Source organism: Bos grunniens, chromosome 4 (genome assembly GCF_055505025.1).
Source record: "Bos grunniens cultivar Pamir isolate PY7600 chromosome 4, Bosgru_T2T1.0, whole genome shotgun sequence".
Lineage (NCBI taxonomy): Eukaryota > Metazoa > Chordata > Mammalia > Artiodactyla > Bovidae > Bos > Bos grunniens.
The window spans coordinates 81,627,393-81,650,356 of NC_141168.1; the positions used below are offsets into that span (position 1 = coordinate 81,627,393).

Sequence of the window (22,964 nt, forward strand, 5' to 3'; positions counted from 1 at the left end):
GCAGCAGCGATATCATTGACTCAACAAGTGCATACTGCCCAATATGTTAATGCTATGTCTAAAAATGTCTCTTTAACTCTAGCAACACAGGAGGTTATAGATAGAAAATTGGAGATGAGAGTAGACGCCTTAGAAGAGGCAATAATGCATATTGGGACTGAGTTACAGGCTTTAAAAGTGAAAATGGCTCTGTCTTGCCACGCTGATTACCGGTGGATATGCGTGACATCTTTAAAGGTAAACGAGACAGATTATGAATGGGAAAAAATCAAAAATCATATCTCAGGTGTTTGGAACAGCTCTGACATTGGCCTGGACTTAGGGAAACTTCATAATCAAATACAGACCCTGGAACACTCTCAACTGGATTTTACTGCCGCTGGAGCAGCTAATGACTTTTTTCACACTTTCTCTAACTTCATTTCAGGAAAAAACATTCTGTCTAATATCCTTGGATACATCGCTGCTGGTGCTTTAATTTTGCTTCTCATAATCGTTCTTCCTTGTATTGTCAGGATTCTTCGGCAGAATATTCAGAAGCTCGCGACTGAGCTGCATCTGGCTGTTTTAAGAAATAAAAAAGGGGGAGATGCCGGGAGCCGGCATATTGCATATTGAGTGCATATTGCATATTGAGTGCAGCACTTTTCAGGATCTGGAATAGCTCAACTGGAATTCTATCACTGCCGGTAGCCAGCGTGAGGAACTCCGCCCATGACAAAGGTCATGAGGAAGGAGGCTCGGCATACGCAAAGGCGGGATCAAGCCTCAGGAGTCTCCCTGGAAATTCTCGAGCAATCTACCCCCAAAACCAGAGTCTGCCTACTTTCTGCTTTGTGCTGTCACCTACACCTCTGACTTTACGGGGGGCTGTCCCCCACTACCTCTCTCTGCAAAAAGAGTTAGCTTACAGCTCCAGTTAATAATTCTTGGGTGTGACAGTGTTTCAACCTACAAACTCCTTTGGAAGTCCTCTAGCCTGCCTGAATAGGTTTTTTCCGGCAACATGTGATTGTTCAGAGCCTCCCAACTGTGAGAGGCAGGAGATGTTCTAAACTGTCTAAACACAGATTCCTTTGAGTAGTTAAAAGATTGATTAGAAATTGTATTGGTGAAGGGTTTTTCACTTGTTGGGCCAATGTTTGCTGCTAAGTCTCCATATCCCTTACCTACTGTGTCCTTGGCGGTGTATTGATTGATATAATGGGTGTATAGAAATGTAAGCAGTCGCCTCAATGTTTATAATCTTGGACCCTTGAGTTAATTCTTTTCTTGATTGAGCCCACCTCACCTTTGCCCTATAGGAATGCAACTTTCTCCAATGCTTTTTGGAGGCTGGCGCCTGACTTTAAAATAATCACCTTTAGAGAAAAATAAGTTTCTTAAAATGTTAACAGGCTTCCTGGCCAGAAGATGATGTAAATCACCTAAACTTTTGCATATGATAAGTTTGAAAGCCTGACTTCGATAAGGATCAGGAACTGCTGTCTTTGCATGCCTCTACCCCTTCCCCCATTATCCTCTATGCACAACTTAAGGTATAAAACTGCTTTGGAAAATAAAGTACCTCCTTTTTTGTTCACCGGAATTTGGTGTCCCCATGTCGTTCTTTCTTTCACCTTCTAGCTAAATTTTTCCTCTGAGGCAGGGAAGCTTGTCAAGCCTACTAATTTTGCCTGGGCTTCTAAGATCCGACCGGGGAGGCCTTAGTGTCTCCTCTCCTTCGGGAGAACGGGAGGACGCCTGCGGCCTTCGTAGGTGACATTAATTCCCTGCTTTGGAATTTTATTCAGTCTCTTTTCTTCAGTGAATTTTCCTACTGAGCTATCCTTATTTCAGCCTCTTTTCTTCACTGAATTTTACTGAGCTATCCTCATTCTATTACTCTTTATATCCTTAATTAACGTTTAATTAAGCAATTGTTTCCTGATCTTCGCCTACGCCGTCTCTCCTTCGAATACCCTGGTTCAGCCGGGGCTGGTCCCCGGCAGGGAGGCCTGGTGTGCTGCAGTTCATGGGGTCACAAAGAGTCAGACATTACTGAGCAACTGAACTGAACTGAATAATTAGCAAAGTTGGTCATCTTTTCATATGCCTCTTGACCATCTATATATTGCTTTCTGAGTCGATTTTTAACAAATGTCTTTAGAAGCTTCTAATATCTCCTTTGTTTTTCTGAAGTTTAATGAAAATATGTCTAAATGTGAGCCTTTTAAAATTACAGTGATGATCATTTGATGAACTTTCATTTAAAAAGTTGTGTCTCATGTCAAGTCTATTGGAGAAGGAAATGGCAACCCACTCCAGTATTCTTGCCTGGAGAATCCCAGGGACGGGGGAGCCTGGTGGGCTGCCGTCTATGGGGTCGCACAGAGTCGGACACGGCTGAAGTGACTTAGCAGCAGCAGCAGCAGCAGCATGTCAAGTCTGTTTTTCTCCTAGCCACATCATGTTTCTGTATTTTGTGTGAACCTCCAAATAATAGAATAAGAGGTAAATTCTGTGGTACAAATGTGCAACCTAGACACTTGTATTTTCCACTCCCCCTCCTCCAATTTTTGCATAAAATGACATGCAAAATAAGAATAGATTAGACTTTGCTAAGATAACAAATAAGGCAAAAAACTTAGTCACCAGTCCAGGTTCGATGCAGGATACAGGAAGCTTGGGGCTGGTGCACTGGGATAACCCAGAGGGATGGTATGAGGTGGCAGGGGGGTTCAGGATGGGGAACACGTGTACACCCGTGGTGGATGCATGTCTATGTATGGCAAAACCAATACAATATTGTAAAGTAAAAAAAAAAAAAAAAACTTAGTCACTTTAACAACAGTAGAGACTGAGTTCTCTTTTCTTCATTTCTTCACTCTGGGGGTAGGCTGATAAAGCCACCAACATCTCAGTGTTGCTGGCCTGTAATTGATAGAAAGAGAGCTCTGGAAAGGTAATACTTAAATGATTTAGCCCACAAAAGACAGATGCCATTTCTCTTGATTGTTCATTCATTGTAACTAATCACATGGTCCTGTACAAGCAACAGGGCCATTTTAATTCCTTGTGATTTGTGTGTTCAAGTTCAGAGAAAGGTGAATTGTCATCAAAGGACAGTTATTCTGTACTAACACTTCAGCCCTATTTGTCATTTCTGTGCTTTAAGCATACATCCTCACTCTGAGACGACAGCTTCGACAGTTTCTCTGTGAAGACTTGCTCCTTCTTTCTTCCTTCTGGCCTAGGCTTGGTAGCGGCTTCTCCTTCTCTTCATCAAAAGTTGATCTTTCACATTGATCAGTCAGCTGTTCTCCTTGGGGTTCTACTGTTTTCTTCCTCATAATTCATTCCATCTATTCCAAAGGAATCTGACAGAGAAGGGGTACAAACTCTATGAATGAACTGACATCTTAAGCTAGATTCAGAATAGTTTTTTTCCCCCATTTAGCTTCGTGTTTTATTCTTTCTCTGAGACACACACACACATATATGGAAAAATATGAGTGCTTTGAGATAACCTCTTTTTATACACCAAAAGTATATTATAGATGTGTTCTTACTAGATTTAGTGGACAAATTTCAGACTTTTAATCTTCCTGTCAGAGTGGGATTACAAAGATAACTGGCCCTTATTTTGTGGATGCTCAGGATTTATCACAGTGTCAGGGTGCGAAGATACATAAATAAAAATACACTTTTTTTTTTAACAAAACAACTAGCGAATTACAGAAGACAAATACATTTGTTTAACCTGTTAAGTGCAAGAAAATTGTACAGAGGAGAAGAAGTATTTGAAATGAATGTTCCTCCTCTTCTTTACTCACCCAGGCATTTACTTCTCTTTCCATATTCTAGGTTTTTGGTTTTTTTTTTTAAGCTGTCTCATAAATTTATTTAAGCTAAGTATGGAACACATTCAGTTCCTTTATCAGAATTTGAGAATATTCCTACTAAATATTTACAGTGTGTTTCAACTATGATCTAAGACCTCAGACATAGATTTGTTGTCAAACTTAATTAAAATGCAAGAAATTATTTGCAAATTAACACCTTTCTTTGAAACATTTGTTACATGCTTTCAAAATCTAAAAGTTTAACAAATTTTTATATATAAGATTTCCACAAAAGAAAGTCAGTCAAATGATTCATTAGAATAAATACGTGTTTTATTGCCAAATTTTCTTTTTATTTACCTGAACTTCCACGTCAAAACTAGTGACTTCAAAAGCTATTTATATACTGACACTCCACATATGTCTACTTTCCTATGAATTTTCCTGCTGAAATGTAGACTCATATCCTACAGCTAACATATACTTGGTTCATTATGCTTCAGTTAGGTGCATTTGTTTTGGTTAGGGTTCATTAGATTCATAAAACAAAAATTTAAAGGATTTATAATTGTGGTTATTGTAATTGTTGCTTTTTACCACACTGATGAGATGAATTCCCATGCTAGAGGTTTAGGGGTGTCTGAACACAATATCCAATACTGGGCTGATGAGACTGATAGCAGTTGGGTAATCACATACACCCACCGCCTGGGGTGGGAGGACTCGGTATTCACCAAAAGTGCTCCTGAGGGCTGCGCTTGAGAACAGCACAAACCACCAGGCGCTGGGGGAGGCTTTGCAGTATCAAGAGAGTAAAATGTCCTCTGGATTCATTAGGTGATTATGATTGGCTTCCTTGAATAAGTCCATGTATTAACAGGAAACTAAAACTTGTGACAAAGTTATAAGCATAAACTGTCCCTGGCATAGTTGATAAAGAAATATCTTGTTCACAGGAACAGAGTGGGAAAGGGAACTTGCAATTGGGCCATCCCAGTTTCAGATGTCGATGGAGTACTTAATATTCAGATAATTGTAGTTAGGCCCTACACAAATATTAAGAGTTGTGCTCTTTTTTCTTCCAGGTGTATTGAGGTATAATTGACACATAGCTCGTATAAGTTTAAGGTATACAGCTTTGTAAGGATTTGACTTACATACATCAAGAAGTGATTATCACGGTAAGTTTAGTGAACATCATCTCATAGATACAGGTAAAGAAAAATAAAGTTTCTTTGGTTGATGAAGGCCTTAGGATTCACTCTTAATAACATTCATATATAACACAGGGCAGTGTTAGTTATTTTTATCATGTTGTAGGACTTATGCGTCTTATTACTGGAGATTTGTACATTTTGACTGCCTTCATCCAATTCCTTCCAAAGCCCCCCTTTCTGGTAAACACAAATCTGATCACTTTTTCTAGGAAATTGTTTGTTCATTCATTTTTGGAACATAGTTGGCCTACAACACTGTGTAAGTTCCAAATACAGAATATATGATTTGATATTTTTATGCATTTCAGAATGATCACTGCAGTAAGTCTAGTTATACGTGTGTGTGCTGCTTTGTTCAGTCATGTCCAGCTCTTTGCAACCCCATGGACTGTGGCCCATCAAGCTTTTTTCTCCATGGCATTTCCTAGGGAAGAATACCAGAGTGGGTTGCCATTTCCTGCACCAGTGGAGCTTCATGACCCAAGGATCAAACCTGTGTTTCTAGTGTCTCCTGTGTTGGCAGACAGATTCTTTACCACTGTACCGCCTTGGGAAACCTTAGTTATGATATATTATTATACAAACATTTATATAGTTCTAGAATATATTTCCATCACTTATTTATTTTGACTCATTTATTTTGCAACTGGAAATTTGTACATCTTAAACTTCTTTACCTACTTCTTTCCTCCCCTCAACAGCATTTCCTCTAGCAGTCACCTGTTTTTTTCTCTGTAACTATGACTCTATTTCTGTTTTATACACTCGTTTGGTTTCTTTATGTAGATTTCACATCTAAGTGAAATCATGCATGATTTGTCTTTCTTTGTCTTATTTATTTCACATAGCATAATACCATACAGGTCCATTCACATTGTCATGAATTGCAAGATCTAGCTCTTTTTTCGTGGCTAAGTAATATTCCATTGTATATATAGAGCATATCAGTTTTACCCTTTCATTTATTGTTGAGCACTTAGGTTGCTTCCATATCTTGATGATTGTAAATAAGGCTGCAGTGAACATAGGGGTGCATATATGTTTTCTACTTAGAGTTTTGGCTTTCTTCTGATATATACCTAGGAGCAGCATTGCATATGGTTATATGGTAGTTCCATTTGTAATTGAGGAATCTCCATACTATTTTCCATATTGACTACACCAATTTACATACCCTCAAATGTTCCAGCAGAGAAGGCAATAGCAACCCACTCCAGTACTCTTGCCTGGAAAATCCCATGGATGGAGGAGCCTGGTGGGCTGCAATCCATGAGGTTGTGAAGAGTCGGACATGACCAGCAACTTCACTTTCACTTTTCACTTTCCTGCATTGGAGAAGGAAATGGCAACCCACTCCAGTGTTCTTGCCTGGAGAATCCCAGGGACAGGGGAGCCTAGTGGGCTGCCATCTATGGGGTCACAGAGTCAGACACAACTGACGCGACTTAGCAGCAGCAGCAGCAAATGTTCCAGAGTGAATGTACCTTTTCTTTATATCTTTGCCAACACTTGTTATTTGCTGTATTTGGTAATAGTTATTCTGACAGGTATGAGGTGATATCTCCCTGTGCTTTTGATTTGTATTTCCCTGATGACTTGGAAGGTTGAAAATCTTTTCATTTGTATGATGACCATTGTATACCTTTCAGGGAAAATATCTATTCAGATCCTTTGCAAATTTTTTAACTAGGTTTTGTTGATGTTGAGTTGTATGAGTTTTTTGTATCTTTTGGATATTAACCCCTTTTAAGTCACGGACTTTGCAAATATCTTCTCCCATCTACAGTGGGTCCTTTTGTTTTGTTGATAACTTATTTCCCTGTGTAAAATCTTCATAGTTTGATGTAATCCTATTTATTTTTAGTTTTGTTTCACCTGTGCAAGGAGCTACATCAAAAAAGAATATTGTGAGGACCAGTGGGAAGAAGTGTAGTGCCATTTTTTTCTAGAAGTTTCATGGCTTCATTTTGAATTGATTTGTGTGCCTGGTGTGGTAGAACAGTCCAGTTTCACTCATTTGTGTGCAGTTGTCTGGTTTTCCCACTACCATTTGTTGAAGACTCTATCTTTTCCCAACTGGGTATTTTGTCCTCTTTGTCATAGATTAATTTTCATTTACATGTGGGTTCGTTTGTGGGAATTCTGTTTTGTTGCATTGTTCTGTGTCTTTTTTTTTGTACTTTTGTATTATAGTGTGAAGTCAGGGAGTTTGCTACATCTAGCATTGACTAATCATCTCATGGTCGTTTGTGCTATGCAGGGACTTTTGTCTTTCCAGATAATTTTGGAATTTTTTGGTTCCAGCTCTTTGAAAAATGCCATTTATATTTTGATAGGAATTTCATTAAATCTGTAGATTGCTTTGGTTTTTATGGTCATTTAAACAATATTCTCCAACTTATGAACAGACTATCTTTTTTCCCTGTTTGTGTCACACGCAGTTTGTTGTTTTTATCGTCATGTCTTAGAGCTTTTGGCGTACAAGTCTTTTAGCCCTTTATTTAGATTCATTCCCAGGAATTACAAGTTTTTATGATGCGATGGTAGGTAGGAATTCTTAATTATTTTCTTTATTTCTAATTTACAGTCCACATTTTACTGTAGTGTGTTAGAAATCAGTTCTGGCTGATTATGTCTTTTACTAAATTTTAGAGTTTTATTTGTTTACTATATGAGATATCATTTGAAAGACTAATTTAATATAAAAATCACAAAAATATGATAAATCAAGGACTGTAAATTAGGGTAGAATAATATTTGTTCAGATTAGAGCACATACATGTTAGAATTTCAGTCAAGATCAGATCTATTGAGTGGGGAAGCATTGTTCTCCATGACCCTTTTAATTATAATTTTGAATTTGTTACATAACTAGTACTACTGTGGAAGTACTATTTAAACATTTGATAATGGTAACAAAACTGAAATATATATTTTAGTTGCTATAAATATGAACATTCTAGATTTCATTTTTCAACATTCTCTTTAAAATTTGACCTTTACATATTTGTATTCCATATCATAGTCAAAGTATTATTTGAGCTTTCTTTTAAATTTAATTTTTATTATATATTGCAGTATAGCTGATATACAATGTTTTAGTTTCAGATATACAGATAAATGATTCAGTTGTACATGCTGCTGCTGCTAAGTCACTTCAGTCGTGTCCGACTCTGTGTGACCCCATAGATGGCAGCCCACCAGGCTCCCCCGTCCCTGGAATTCTCCAGGCAAGAACACTGGAGTGGGTTGCCATTTCCTTCTCCAATGCATGAAAGTGAAAAGTGAAAGTGAAGTTGCTCAGTCGTGTCCGACTCTTAGCGACCCCATGGACTGCAGCCCACCAGGTTCCTCCGTCCATGGGATTTTCCAGGCAAGAGTACTGGAGTGGGGTGCCATTGCCTTCTCCGCAGTTGTACATATACACATATTTATATACCCATTCTACAGAATATTTAGTAGAATTATCTGTGCTATACAATAGATTCTTATTGATAATCTATTTCACATATAATAGTGTATGTATGTTAATACCAATTTCCTAATTTATTCTTCCCTTTACCCCCTTGTTTACCCTTCGGTAAACATAAGATTGTTTTTTGAAGACACTGAGTCTGTTTTGTAAATAAGTTCATTTGTATCTGTTTTTTCAAGATTCCACATATAAGTGCTTTCATATGATACTGTCTTTCTCTGTCTGACTTACTTCACTTACTATGATAATCTCTATGTCCATCCAAAGAGCTGCATATGGAAAATTCATTCATTTTTTGTAACTGCGTAGAATTCCATTATGTTCTACATATTGTATTCTATGCATTCCATATACCACAGTTTCTTTATCCATTCATATGTCAATGGACTATGTCTTGACTCTTGTTAGATGTGCTGCAATGAATATTAGGGGCATGTATCTTTTCAAATTGTGGTTTCTCTGGATATATGCTCATGAATGGGGTTGTTAGATAATAACTTAGTTCTAATTTTAGTTTTTTGAAGAACCTTCATATTGTTCTCCATAATGGCTGTACCAGTTTACATTCCCACCAACAGTATGGGAGGGTTCCCTTTTCTCCAAACCCTCTCCAGCATTTATTGTTTGTATACTTTTGGGTGATAATGTTCTTGGCACGTATGAGGTATATCTCACTGTAGTTTTGATGTGCATTTCTCAAATAATTAGTGATGTTGCCCATTTTTTCATGTGCCTATTGGCACATCTATATTTCTTTCATTGCTTTTTGAGTGACTTTTTAAAATCTGTCTTTAGAAGCCATTAATATCTTCTATTTTTCTGAAGTGCAATGAGAATATGTCTAAGTGTAAGCCATTTAAAGTGATGCACTCTTTCATTCAAAAAATTTTATTTCCTCTCAGATCTGTTTCTCTCCTCTCCTTTGTGTGAATTTCCTAATTCTAGATCAATAAGGGATAAATGCTAGAGTACCAATAGCCACAGAAAAGGCTTGGATTTTCTACTCCCCCTACACCAACTTAGAAATAAATTCAGTTCAGTTCAGTCGCTCAATTGTGTCCGACTCTTTGAGATCCCATGAATCACAGCATGCCAGGCCTCCCTGTCCATCACCAACTCCCGGAGTTCACCCAGACTCACGTCCATCGAGTCAGTGATGCCATCCAGCCATCTCATCCTCTGCCGTTCCCTTCTCCTCCTGCCCCCAATCCCTCCCAGCATCAGAGTCTTTTCCAATGAGTCAACTCTTCGCATGAGGTGGCCAAAGTCCTGGAGTTTCAGCTTTAGCATCATTCCTTCCAAAGAAATCCCAGGGCTGATCTCCTTCAGAATGGACTGGTTGGATCTCCTTGCAGTCCAAGGGACTCTCAAGAGTCTTCTCCAACACCACAGTTCAAAAGCATCAATTCTTCGGCACTCAGCCTTCTTCACAGTCCAACTCTCACATCCATACATGACCACAGGAAAAACCATAGCCTTGACTAGATGGACCTTTGTTGGCAAAGTAATGTCTCTGCTTTTCAATATGCTATCTAGGTCGGTCATAACTTTCCTTCCAAGGAGTAAGTGTTTTTTAATTTCATGGCTGCAGTCACCATCTGCAGTGATTTTGGAGCCCAGAAAAATAAAGTCTGACAGTTTCCACATCTATTTCCCATGAAGTGATAGGACCGGAAGCCATGATCTTTGTTTTCTGAATGTTGAGCTTTAAGCCAACTTTTTCACTCTCCACTTTCACTTTCATCAAGAGGCTTTTTAGTTTCTCTTCACTTTCTGCCATAAGGGTGGTGTCATCTGCATATCTGAGGTTATTGATATTTCTTCCGGCAATCTTGATTCCAGCCTGTGCTTCTTCCAGCCCAGTGTTTCTCATGATGTACTCTGCATATAAGTTAAATAAACGGGGTGACAATATACAGCCTTGACGTACTCCTTTTCCTATTTGGAACCAGTCTGTTGTTCCATGTCCAGTTCTAACTGTTGCTTCCTGACCTGCATACAGGTTTCTCAAGAGGCAGGTCAGGTGGTCTGGTATTCCCATCTCTTTAGAATTTTCCACAGTTTATTGTGATCCACACAGTCAAAGGCTTTGGCATAGTCAATAAGGCAGAAATAGATGTTTTTTCTGGAACTCCCTTGCTTTTCCATGATCCAGCGGATGTTGGCAATTTGATCTCTGGTTCCTCTGCCTTTTCTAAAACCAGCTTGAACATCTGAAAGTTCACGGTTCACGTATTGCTGAAGCCTGGCTTGGAGAATTTTGAGCATTACTTTACTAGCGTGTGAGATGAGTGCAATTGTGTGGTAGTTTGAGCATTCTTTGGCATTGCCTTTCTTTGGGATTGGAATGAAAACTGAACTTTTCCAGTCCTGCGGCCACTGCTGAGTTTTCCAAATTTGCTGGAATTTTGAGTGCAGCACTTTCACAGCATCATCTTTCAGGATTTAAAATAGCTCAACTGGAATTCCATCACCTCCACTAGCTTTGTTCGTAGTGATGCTTTCTAAGGCCCACTTGACTTCACATTCCAGGATGTCTGGCTCGAGATGAGTGATCACACCATCATGAGTATCTGGGTTTTGAAGATCTTTTTTGTACAGTTCTTATGTGTATTGTTGCCATCTCTTCTTAATATCTTCTGCTTCTGTTAGGTCCATACCATTTCTGTCCTTTAACAAGCCCATCTTTGCATGAAATGTTCCCTTGGCATCTCTAATTTTCTTGAAGAGATCCCTAGTCTTTCCCATTCTGTTGTTTTCCTCTATTTCTTTGCATTGATCGCTGAAGAAGGCTTTCTTGTATCTTCTTGCTATTCTTTGGAACTCTGCATTCAGATGCTTATATCTTTCCTTTTCTCCTTTGCTTTTTGCTTCTCTTCTTTTCACAGCTATTTGTAAGGCCTCCCCAGACAGCCATTTTGCTTTTTTGCATTTCTTTTCCATGGGGATGGTCTTGATCCCTGTCTCCTGTACAATGTCACGAACCTCATTGCATAGTTCATCAGGCACTCTATCTATCAGATCTAGGCCCTTAAATCTATTTCTCACTTCCACTGTATAATCATAAGGGATTTGATTTAGGTCATACCTAAATGGTCTAGTGGTTTTCCCTACTTTCTTCAATTTAAGTCTGAATTTGGCGATAAGGAGTTCATGATCTGAGCCACAGTCAGCTCCTGATCTTGTTTTTGCTGACTGTATAGACCTTCTCCATCTTTGGCTGCAAAGAATATAATCAATTATATTTAGATAGAGATAAGACCAAAGCCAAAATAAGAAAAGATTAGATTTTTCTAAGATAACAAGAAAGCCAGTAAACTCAGTGATTTTAAGAACAGCAGATATCTTTGTCCATATCTCTTTGCTGTGGGTGTAGGCTGATAAAGCTGCCAGTGTTGCTGGCCTGTCTTTGATGGAAAGGCTCTTGAAGGGTAATAATTAAATGATCTGGCCTGCCAAAGACATGTCATTCTCTGGTTGTTCGTACATCATAACCAATCACACTAACCTCTGCAAACGTCTGGGCCAGTGCTTGGGAGTGAACATGGATTGCTAGTGATTTGCGTGTTCAACACTGAAGAAAGGTGAATGACCTTCTGAGGACAGTTATTCCATACTGACACTTACAGTGAATTTCAGCTCTGTTTTCCATTTCCATGCTTAAGCATACCGCCTCACTCTCAGATGAGAGTTTTAGAGAGACTCTCTGTGAAAACTTGCTCCTCCCTTCCTTCCATCTAGCCTACGCTTGGTTGCATCTTCTATCCTACTTCAACAAAAGTGTTGATATTTCTCATTGGTCAGCAATTCTCCACCCCGCCTCCTATTCTCCTGGGTGTTATACTTTTTTCTTCCTTGTAATTCATTCCATGTTTCCCAGAGGAGTCTCACTGAGATGTGGAACAAACTCTATGTGTTATCTGGCATCTCAATCTGAAGCTAAATAGTGTTTTCCCTTAATAGTGTATAGTTTGGCCTTGAAAGACTAAAGTCTTTCATTGGGACACACCTAAATATATGAGGAAAAATAGATCAAGTGCTTTCCAATCATCTCTTTTTACATATCAAAACTATATTATAGATCTCTTCTTACTAGATTTATGGGACAAATATCAAACTTTTCATCTTTGATGTCATAGTGAGATTTCAAAGATAACTGGCCCTTGTTTGGAAGATCTCAGGATTTATTAGGGAATGATGATAAATAAATACAACTATACAGTGTTTTTTTTTTTTTTAAGATAACAAAACAAGTAGAAAAATTACTTAGGAATAAATTCCTTTTCCTGTTAATGCTAGAAAGTCTATGTAGGAGAAGTCATATTTGAGATGAATGTTCCTCCTCTTCTTTTCCCACCCAGTCCTTTGCTTCTCTTTCTATATTCTTTTTTTTTTTTTTTTTGCTGCTGCCATAAGTTCATTTAAGCCAAGTGTGGGACATGTTCAATTCCTTCATAGGAATTTATGAAAAATCCTTCTCAATATTTAGTGTTTATTTCTTATATGATCTAAGACCTCAGACATAGCTTCTCTATAAAATTTACCTAAAAAGCTAGAAATTATGGACATACCCATGGAAATTAACACCTTTCTTTAAAACATCATTATGATTCTTTAAAATTCTACCTTTATAAGAAATTTGAGTAAATTGGCATGAATAGTAGTTTAGAGTCAAAGGATTCATTGCAATAAATACATGTTTATTGCAATTTTTTTTAAATTTGCCTAGCCTTCTACATGTAAACTGATGACTTCAAGTGGTATTTATAAATGGAACCCTCACATTTGTGTTTTTTCCTATGCATTTTCCTGCTGAGATGTAGACTCTTATCCTACAGCTACATGATACCTCATTATTTCATGGCACATATAACCAAATCTTGCCGGTTGAACTCATGGTTTCTCCTCCAATCCAGTCCTCTCCTGACTTCCCTTACTTAGTGAATGCTTCCGTCATGTGTCTGGAATCACGGTTCAACTTAGTCCATTTGTTTCCATTAGTGTTCTTTTGCTTCAAGAAGCAAAGGCTGATTAAAATCTGAAGGATTCTTTGTCTTATCTACTTGATTGTTTAATTGCTGCCTTTTTACCACACTCATGAGAGGAATGCACCAGCCTAGAGTTATAGGGATGTCTGTACACAACCTCCAACACTGGGAAGATGAGACCAACAACATTTGACTAGTCACATATACACATAGTCTGTGGTAGGAGGACACGGTGCACACTAAGAGTCCACCTGGGAGCTGTGCTTGAGAACAGAATGAACCACCAGACACTAGGAGAGGTTTTCGAGTATCAGAAAGGTAAAACTGTATCTGAGTCCAGTGGAGAATGTGATTGACTTCCTTGAATAACTCCAAGTGCTAACAGTGAACTGAAATTTGTTACAAGGGTATAAGCAGAAACTGTTCCTTATATATTTGATAAAGAGACATCCACAGGAGCAGAGTAGGGAGGGGAAGTTCCTGTTGGGCCATTGCAGGTTCAGAGGTCAACCTGGCACTTAATATTCAGACAACTTTAGTTAGGTCTTAGACATCTGTTATATGTTCCTTTTCCCTTCCGGTTTATTGATGTAATTGACATAGAGCTTGTATAAGTAGAAGATGTATAACTTAATGATTTGACTTACATATATCATGAAGTAATTATCACAGTAAGTTTAGTGAATATTCATCATCTCATAGTACAATTAAAGAAATAGGAAAAAACTTTCATCTGGTAAGAATCTTAGGATTTTCTCTCAGTATCATTCGTATTCAACACTAAACAGTGTTAGTTATTTTTATCATGTTGTACATTATATTCCTAGTTCTTATTTACTTTATAATTGGAAGTTTGTATATTTCAACTGACTTTATCCAATTCCCATCTACTGTCACCCTTTCTGGTAATCATAAATCTGAACTCTTTTTAAGATTATTTGTTTGTTTTAAGTATAGTTGCCCTACAATACTGTGTTAGTTACTGACACACAACAGAGTGATTTGATAATTTTGTACATTTAAAAATGATCCTCACACTAAGTGTAGTTATGATGTCACCCTACAAACCTGTTAAACAGTTCTGAACTATACTCCCATTACTGTACATAGTATACCTGTAATTCATTTATTTTGCAACTGGTAGTTTGTACATCTTAAATTTCTTTACCTATTTCTTTACCCACCACTGTACCTTCAGGTAATCACCTGTTTCTTTCTGTAACTATAACTCTGTTTCTGTATTATGCTTACTCATTTGTTTATGTAAATTTCACATATAAGTGAAATTATGCACTATTTTTCTTTCTTTGATTTATTTCACCTAGCATAATATCCTTTAAATCCATCCATGTTGTCATGAATGACAAGATCTGGTTCTTTTCCATGACTAAGTAATATGCTAGTGTACATAGAAACCACATCTTCTTTACCCACTCATGTATTGATGGGCACTTAGATTATTCCATACCTTGACAATTGTACATAATACTGTAATAAACAGTTTTGGTTGTTCTTGTTGTTCAGTCTCTAAGTCATGTCCAACTCTTTTGTGACTCCATTGACTATAGCGCAACAGGCTTCTCTGTCCTCCACTTTCTCCCAGAGTTTGCTCAGATTCATGTCCATTGAGTCGATGATGCTATATAACCATCTTATTCTCTGTCACCCACTTCTCCTTTTTCCTTCAATCTTTCCCAGTATCAGGGTCTTTTCTAATGAGTCAGCTCTTTGCATCAGGTGGCCAAAGTATTGGAGCTTTAGCATCAGCATCAGTCCTTCCAGTGGCTATTCAGGGTTGATTTCCTTTATGATTAACAGTTCTGACCTCCTTGCAGTCCAAGGGACTCTCAAGAATCTTCTCCAGCACCACAGTTTGAAAGCATCAATTCTTCAGCACTCAGCCTTCTTTATGGTCAAACTCTCACATCTGTACATGACTAATAGAAAAACCATAGTTTGACTATATGGACCTTTGTTGACAAATTAATGTCTCTGCATTTTAATGCACTGTCTAGATTTGTCATAGCTTTCCTTCCAAGGGCCAAGCATCTTTTAATTCCATGGATGCAGTCACTGTCTGCTGTGATTTTTCGAGCCCAAGAAAATAAAATTTGTCTCTGCTTCCACTTTTTCCCCTTGTATTTACCATGAAGAGAGAGAAACAGATGCAATGATCTTAGTTTTTTAATGTTGAGTTTCAAGACAGTTTTTTCACCTTCAGCAGGAGGCTCTTTAATTCGTTTTTGCTTTCTGCCATTAGAGTGGCATCTAATGTGACATCTAGAGTGACATCTCCATATCTGAGGTTGTTATATTTCTCCCTCCTACCAATTTTGATTCCAGCTTGTGATTCATCTGGTCCAGCATTTATCATGATGTACTCTGTATATAAATTAAATAGGGTGACAAGTACAGCCCTGTTGTACTCCTTTCTCAATCTTGAACCAGTCAGTTATTCCATGTCCCAGTCTAACGGTTGCTTCTTACCTACATATAAGTTTCTCAGGAGACAGGTAAGGTGGTCTGGTATTCCCATCTCTTTAAGAATTTTCCACAGTTTTTTGTGATCTACACATTCCCAGTTGGCACTAGTGGTAAAGAACTCACCTGCCAATACAGGAGACATAAGAGACATGTGTTTGATCCCTAGGTTGAAAAGATTCCCCTGGAGGAGGGCATGGTAACCCACTCTAGTATTCTTGCCTGGAAAATCCCATGGACAGAGGAGCCTGACAGACTACAGTCCATGGGGTTGCAAAAGAGTCAAGCATGACAAGTGACTTAGCATGCATGCCTACACAAAGGTTTAGTGAAGTCAAGGAAGCAGAAGTAGATGTTTTTCTGTAATTCTGTTCCTTTATCCATGATCCAACAAATGTTGACAGTTTGATCTCTGCTTCCTCTGCCTTTTCTAAACTCTTCTTGTACATCTGGAAATTCTTGATTCACATGCAGCTAAGCACAGCTTAAAGGATTTTGAGCATTACCTTTGCTAGCATGTGAAATGAGCACAATTGTTTTGTAGTTTGAACGTTCTTTGGCATTGCCTTTCTTGGGATTGAAATGAAAACTGACCTTTCCACTGCCGAGTTTCCCAAATTTGCTGACATATTAAATGCAGCACATTAACAGCATTATCTTTTAGGATTTGAAATAGCTCAGCTGGAATTCCATCACCTCCACTAGCTTTGTTCATAGTATGCTTCCTAAGGCCCCCTTGACTTTGCACTCTAAGATGTCTGGTTCTAGCACGTGATCACACCATCATGGTTATCTGGGTCATAAGACCTTTTTGGTAAAGTTCTTCTGTGCATTCTTGCCACCTCTTCTTAATCTCTTCTGCTTTTGTTAGGTCCCTACCATTTCTGTCCTTTATCATGCCCATCCTTGCATGAAATTTTCACATGGTATCTCCATCTTGAAGAGATCTCTAGTCTTTCCCATTCTATTGTTTTCCTCTACTTCTTTGCATTTTCCATTGAAGAAGTCCTTCTTATCTTTCCTTGCTGTTCTCTGGAACTCTACATTCAGTTGGATATATCTCCCTTGCCTGTCACTTCTCTTCATTTCTCAGTTACTTGTAAAGCCTGCTAGACAACCACTTTGCCTTCTTGCATTTGTTTTTCTTTAGGACTGTATCAGTCACAGCCTCCCATACAGTGTTACAAACCTCTGTCTGTGGTTCTTCAGGCACTGTGTCTACCAGATCTATTCCCTTGAATCTATTCATCACCTCCACTGTATAATCATAAAGGCTCTGATTTAGGCCATACCTGAGTGGCCTAGTGGTTTTCCCTACTTTCTTGAATTTAAGCCTGAAATTTGTAATATGGAGCTGATGATTTGAGTCACAGTCAGTTCCAGATCTTGTTTTTGCTGACTGTACAGAGCCTCTCCATCTTCGGCTGCAAAAAATATATCAATCTGATTTTGGTATTGACCATCAGGTGATATCCATGTGTAGAGTCATCTCTTGTGTTCTTGGACAAGGGTGCTTGCTATGACCAGTGTGTTCTCTTGACAGAACTCTGTTAGCCTTTGTCCTGCTTCATTTTGTACTCCAAGACCAAACTTGCTTATTACTCCAGATATCTCTTGACTTCCTACTTTTCCATTCCAATCCTCTGTGATGAAAAGGACATCTTCTTTTGGTGTTAGTTCTAGGTCTTGAAGTCTTCATAGCACCAGTCAACTTCAGATTCTTCAGCATTAGAGGTTGGGGCATAGACTTGGATTACTGTAGCCTTGGAAACAAACTGAGATCATTCTGTCATTTTTGAGATTGCACCCAAGTACTGCATTTTGGACTCTTGTTGACTATGCACGCTACTCCATTTCTTCTAAGGGATTCTTGCCCACAGTAGTAGATATAATGGTCATCTGAATTAAATTTGCCCATTCCATTTTAGTTCACTGATTCCTAAGTTGTTGATGTTCACTCTTGCCATCTCCTGCTTGACCATGTCCAATTCATCTTGATTCATGGACCTAACATTCCAGGTTCCTATTCAATACTGTTCTTTACATCTTCAGACTACTTTCACCACCAGACACATCCACAACTAACTGTCATGTCTTCCTTGGCCCAGCCACTTCATTATTTCTGGAGCTATTAGTAATTGCCCTCTGCTCTTCCCCAGTAGCATATTGGATACCTTCCAACCTGCTGGGCTCATCTTCCAGTGTCTTTTTTTTGTTTTTGTCTCATTTATATTCTTCCTGGCATTCTTGCGGCAATAATACTGAAGCGATTTGTAATTTCCTCCTCCAGTGGACCACATTTCTTCTCTATAATCTATCTTGGGTGGCTCTGCATGGAATGGCTCATTGCTTCATTGAGCTATGCAAGCCCCTTTGCTACAACAAGGTTGTGATTCATGTAGGGGAACCATGCACCAATTTACATACTCACAATCCCCTAGCATGAAATTTCTGCCTTTTTTCATATCCTTACCAACACTTCTTATTTTATGTCTTTTTAATAATCATTATTCTGACAGTGTGAAGTGATATTTCATTGTGTTTTTTTAAAAGATTTTTTAAAATGTGGACCATTTTTTTAAAGTCTTTGTTGAAATTGTTATAATACTGCTTCTGTTTTATGTTTTGTTTTTTTGGCCATGAGGTATGTGGATCTTAGCTCCCTGACTAGGAATTAAACCCACTGCCACCTGAATTGGAAAACGAAGTTTTAACCACAGGACAACCAGGGAAGTCCCTTCACTGTGGTTTTGACTTGCATTTCCTTGATAATTAGTGATGCTGAAAACTTTTTTATTTGCTGATGACCATATATCTATTCAGATCCTCTGCCCATTTTTAAATCAGAGTGTTTATTTTCTTGATGTTGTGTTGAATAAGTTCTTGGTATCTTTTGGATATTAATCCCTTATAACTCACATCATTTACAAATATCTTCTCACATTCTGTAGCTGATGTTTTTGTTTTGTTGATAACTCATTTCTCTGTGCAGAAGCTTCATAGTTTGATGTAATCCTATTTGCTTATTTTTGCTTTTGTTTCACCTGTGCTGGGAGACATATAAAAATATTTTGTGAGGACCAATGGCAAAAATTGTACTGCCATTTTTTTCTAGAAGTTTTATGGCTTCATTTGTGAATTTATTTTTGTGCATGCTGTGATAGAGCAGTCCAGTGTGATTCTTTTGCATGTAGCTGGTCATTTTTCCCATTGCCATTTCTTGAAGAGTGTCTTTTCCCCATTGTATATTCTTGCCCTCTTTATCATAGATTAATTTTCCACATAAATGTGAGTTTGCTTCTGGAATCTCTAATCAGTTCCATTAATCTACGTGTCTGTACTTTTGAATACTGTAGCTTTGTAGTAGAGTTTGACATCATGAAGTGCAATCCTCTCACTTTATTTTTCTTCTCTAGATCGTTTTGGCTATTCAAGGTGTTTTGTGTTTCCATATAAATTTCAGAATTATTTTTCCTAGCTCTGTGAAAAATCCCATTGGTATTTTCATAGGAATTGCATTGAATCTCTAGATTTCTTTGTATAGTATGGTCATTTAAACAATATTCTTCCATTTTATAAATGAGTATATTTTCCCATGTTTGCATCATATATAGGTGTTTTTTTTTTTTAATTCATGTCTTAGAGTTTTGGGAGTACAAGTATTTTATCTCTTTAATGGGATATGTTCCTAAGTATTTTGTTCTTTTTGATGTAATGGTAGATGGAGTTGTTTTCTTAATTTTCCCTCTCCTTTTATTTAATTTTAATTTCTAATTGACATTTTACTGGAATGTGTTATAAATGAATTCTGGTTGATTTTGTCACTCACTAAATTTTAGAATTTTTGTTCAATATATTGGACACAATTTATAGTAGTAATTTCATAGATCACAATGCTAATTTGTGGATTATATATTCAGATAGAATAATGTTTTTTCAAATTAGACCACATACATATTAGAATTTCAGTCAAGGTCAGATCTATTGAGTTGGGGAGCGTTGTTCTTTGTGACCCTTTTCATTATAATGTTGAATCCATTACATAGAACTACTCTGGAAGTACGTGTTAAACATTTGATAAAGCTAACAAAATGACAGAAATACATTTTTAATTACTACAAATTTGCACATTCTAGATTTCACCTTTCAGATTCTGTTTTAATCTTAACATTACATGTATAAATTTTATATCTAGTCATAATTAGGTATAATTTGCCACCTTTTAAAATCATTTAATTTTATTAGAATATAGTTGACATACAGTATTCTGTTGGTTTAAGGCTTGCAGCTCAGTTATCAGTAAAACAGATACATGTATCCTTTCTCTTTCAGATTCCTTTTTTTGAGGCATTCCAGTGCTGGAGCCTGCAGGCTGTTAGATGGTGCCTGGTCTTTGTGCCAAAATGGAGACCTTCAGGTGAGCTCAAGCCCATCACTATGTCCTGGGGCCTCTGCTGCCAGTGCCCTTGGCCCTTCAGTGAGCCACAGCCACCAGGAGATGCTCCAGGACCCAGAGGCAAGTCTAACTCAGTCTCCTATGGAGTCACTGCTTCGTGCTGGGTCCCAGTGCACGTGACTTCTCACGTGTGCCCTTCAAGAGTAGAATCTGTTTCTCCCAGTCCTTTTGGATTCCTGCACTCAAGCTCTGCTGGTCCTTAAAGCCAAATATTCTGGGGTCTTCTCCTCCCAGTGCCAGACACCCAGGCTGGGGAGACTGATGTGTGGCTCAGAACTCTCACTCTGGTGGGAGAACCTCTATGATATAATTATTTTCCAATTTCTGCCTTGTCCATCCAGTGGGTATGGGACTTGATTACATCGTGAAAATGCCTCTACTGTTGTCTCATTGTGGCTTCTTCTTTGCCCTTGGATGTAAAATATTTTTGGTTGATTCCAAGTTTGTTTGTTTGTTTTTAAATCTTTTAATGTATGGTTGTTCAGCATTTAGTTGTGATTTTGCTGTTTTTGTGAAAGGAGGTGAGCTCAAGTCCTTCTAATCTGCCACCTTGTCTGGAATCGAGCAGCTGCTTTTACTTCGGATGCTTGCTGACTCTTTCCTCAGTGTGTCCCGGCCGTTATTCCTCTGATATGGGTTGTGCAGGTGTGGCAGCCAGTTCTTGCTCCCCAGAAGGCCGTGTTAGTGGTGGCGCTGCTTGAGCTGTCCCAGGACAGCAGGGTCAGTCCTCGGTGTTGCTCGCAGGTTCCCTAGCAGAGGCAGTTGCCTGTACCCGCTCCCCGGAGCTTCTGTAGGTGGTGTCCTGTTTATAGAGAACACACACGCAGGGAAAGAAGCTCCTCGGGTGGTCTTGCCCTCTCCTCATGCCCACCTCTCTCCCCTCCCCCGCAACAAGGGCACCTTTCTACTCTGTGCGGGCACAGACCCCTCTGACTGTACCCTCACTGAAACACTGCAGCCTCGTCAGCCTGCCTCTGTGCAGCCAACCTGAGTCCTTTCCCTGGGTCTCATCTCCAAAGGCTAAGCTTCAGTGCCCAGCCCCCACCCACACCCATGGGGGAACATCTCAGGCTGGGGAGTGTGTGATGGGAGTGCGGGCCTATAGGTCAAGTGTTTTTATCATTACAGGGTGTTGTATTGTTGTCAAATGACTTTTTTCTACATATATTGAGATGATAATATTTTTATATTGTATGCTATTAATGTGATTAATTTATTAACATATTTAATTATCCTTCTATCCTAAGAAAAATAACTACTTTGTCATAGTGTATTATCCTTTTAATGTGTTGTTAACTTTAGTTTGCTAATATTTTATTGGAATTGTTGCATCTATAGTCATCTGAGATATTGGTATAGTTGTTTTTGAGATTTGGATCAAATACCCGGGACAGTTTGGATCTTCCTTCTTCCCAGCCCTGTAACTAAACCCAATTCAGTTTCCATCTGGCCCTGTTCTCTAGTTTGCTATTTGTCTCTTATTACCAAGATCTTTTATTGCAATGATTTTTTAGAGCTAGTAATAATATATTTATGTGAATTTTTGGATGAATTTTCTCCCCACATTCTTCTATAGCTTTTGCTGTTTGTATTTCTCATCAATGTCATCACTGTATCCATACTATCCAGCAAGTAAAAAATCTGAAGTTCTTGCAGTATCCCTCACACCTTAGAAATCTTAATGCCAAGTTTCTCTAGGCACTCCTGAAATCATCAGCATCAGAATGATTGAGCTTCTGAAACAAGAAGCAGAGGCTGGACAGCAATTAGATAGTGACTATTAATTTTATACACAAATATTTGTGGAGTCAATAGTATAAATAAGACTGATATATATAACAGTTAGAGGTGTTATATAACATGCACATGTTGGGGAGTTGGGATGTGGACCCAGGTAGTCTAACTGTGGAGCCTGGCATCTCCATTATGTACCTAATGGTCTTGCTTCAGTTAGAGCTCTTTGAGGTTCTGTGGAATAGATGAATGGGGCAGTCTGACATCAATCTGAAGCACTTATATTTTTAGTGGAATTTTAAAAGTTTTGGTTAGCTTTTTATCAGGGAAAACATCATTTAATTAAATACAGTATCTATAGAAACCAGATTGTTATGTTATTTCCTAATTTTATTCTGACTTGCAGTATCATTTCCATAAGAATGAACCTTATTGACGGAGTTCACTGATAATATTTATAGAAATCTGTGGTTCAACTCTGAGACATTTGATATCATCAATATGACTAATAGGAATAGAATTTCCTCTGGTAGAAATCGTCTTAATGGTGGTCTTGTTTATCAACCACAATCAATGAAAACTTTATTGGTTATCAGCTATGTACAGATACAGAATCTGGATTAGAAGAGAAAATAAAACCTTAAGAAGTAGTCCTCAGAAAAATTGCAATTGAGTTGGAATCATAGGGTATGTTGCCAAAAAAGTGCTCAAAAAGGGGGTTAATTTAAAATTGAGCCAGTAACATACATCTAAATTGGGTTTGAAAAGTCTAATTCAGATAATCTGCAC

The 22,964-nt window shown here is 38.2% G+C and overlaps 1 long non-coding RNA gene across 2 annotated transcripts in view; it reads left to right on the forward strand.

Moving 5' to 3' along the window:
• LOC147374444 (uncharacterized) overlaps positions 1 to 22,964 on the forward strand; it is a 173,944-nt gene that overhangs the window by 112,835 nt on the left and 38,145 nt on the right. Inside the window, exons 2-3 of one of the 2 annotated variants that reach the window (XR_015162773.1) lie at positions 4,910 to 5,005; positions 20,318 to 21,917. This is a non-coding gene — a long non-coding RNA (uncharacterized LOC147374444). Of the gene's footprint in view, positions 1 to 4,909; positions 5,006 to 20,317; positions 21,918 to 22,964 lie in introns of those variants that run through there. The other variant, XR_015162774.1, reaches the window with a different exon arrangement.